This window comes from Trichechus manatus, unplaced genomic scaffold (assembly GCF_000243295.1).
Source record: "Trichechus manatus latirostris isolate Lorelei unplaced genomic scaffold, TriManLat1.0 scaffold00019, whole genome shotgun sequence".
NCBI classification, from domain to species: Eukaryota; Metazoa; Chordata; class Mammalia; order Sirenia; family Trichechidae; genus Trichechus; species Trichechus manatus.
Genome location: NW_004443955.1, coordinates 23370030 through 23371636, shown reverse-complemented (window position 1 = coordinate 23371636; position 1607 = coordinate 23370030).

The window sequence follows — 1607 nt, the reverse complement described above, 5'->3', positions numbered from 1 at the left end:
TTTTTTTTTTTTTGTAATTCTACAGGGTATTGACTTTCTCTCATGAGTGACCAAAGTTCAAAGTCAAATTAAAACTCCCATTGTCTTAAAAACGATCCCCTTTTAACATGATACAACATACTGTCCTCATTAAGAAAGGATTTCATTGCATGTGAACATGGCAATGTCTCCATCAACATGTTTGTACGCGCCTCTTACGTTATCATCTTCTTGTGCTATGGTTGTTGTACAGATCTACACTCTACCCTCCCTTTCTCCTTCTTGCGATCTCCTTGAAGACTGGAAACTTCGCTCTTCTTCTTTGTCTCCACAGAGCACAGTGTCTAAAATAAAAGCAATTATATGGAATGCTAGAAAAATGATAATTTATTATGATCTCACATTTCTTGGCCTATATTAACAAAAATATCCCCTGAAATCTGAAATTTCTACAACTCATATTTACTCACAGAGCTGTTCTTTGAGCAAAGGACACTAGCATTTGACTATCCATCATGCCAGACACCATACATTCACATACACATTCACATATAGTCAGCCCTTATTATGACCATATGCAAAAACAAAACAAAACAAAACACCATTGCGTTCTAGTCGATACCAACTCCTAGCGACCCTATAGGACAGAGTAGAACTGCCCCATAGGGTTCCCAAGAAGAGGCTGGTGGATTTGAACTGCCGCCTTTTAGTTAGCAGCTGTAGCTCTTAACCACTGTGCCACCAGGTCTCCTTTACCATATGAGATAAGTACTATTATGTCCATTTGGCAGATAAGAAAATGGAGGCTCAGAGAGTTTTCAAAGTTGCTGAAGCTCACATGTTAAGTAAGTGACACAGCTAGAATTTGAACTCAGGCCAGTCTAAGGCTAAAACCAATATGCTGTAGTTGCTGTAGAGTCCTGTCTGACTCATGGTGACCTTACGTATAACAGAACAAAATGTTGCCCAGTCCTGCACCATCTTCATGATCATTGGTATGCTTGAGTCTGTTGTGTCAATCCATCTCACTGAGGATTTCTCTCATTTCCACTGACTTTACTAAACATGATGTCCTTTTCTAACAATTAGTCTTTCCTGATGACATGTCCAAAGTAAGCATCTTTGCTTTAAAGGAATCCTTGCTTTAAAGGTATATTACAGTTGTATTTTTTCTAATGCTAATTTGCTCATTCTTGTGGCAGTCCACTGTATATTCAATATTCTTTATCAGTATCACAGTTCAAATACATCAACTCACTATATATATAGAAGGATTCCTGGTGTTGCAGTGGTTAAGCACTAAGCTGCTAACCAAAAGATCAGAGGTTCAAACCCACCAGCTGCTCCGTAGGAGAAAGATGTGGCAGTCTGCTTCTATTCTGTCCTATAGTGTCACTGTGAATCAAAATCAACCTGATGGCATTTGGTTTTGGGGGTTTTATATAATATATAGTATATCATATATGTATTACATATTTAACTATATATTATATATATCATATATGTATTATATATAACTATATATTATATGTATCATATATGTATAATATATATAACTATATATAATATGTATAATATATGTAACTATATATACGTATCATATATGTATAATATATATAACTATATAT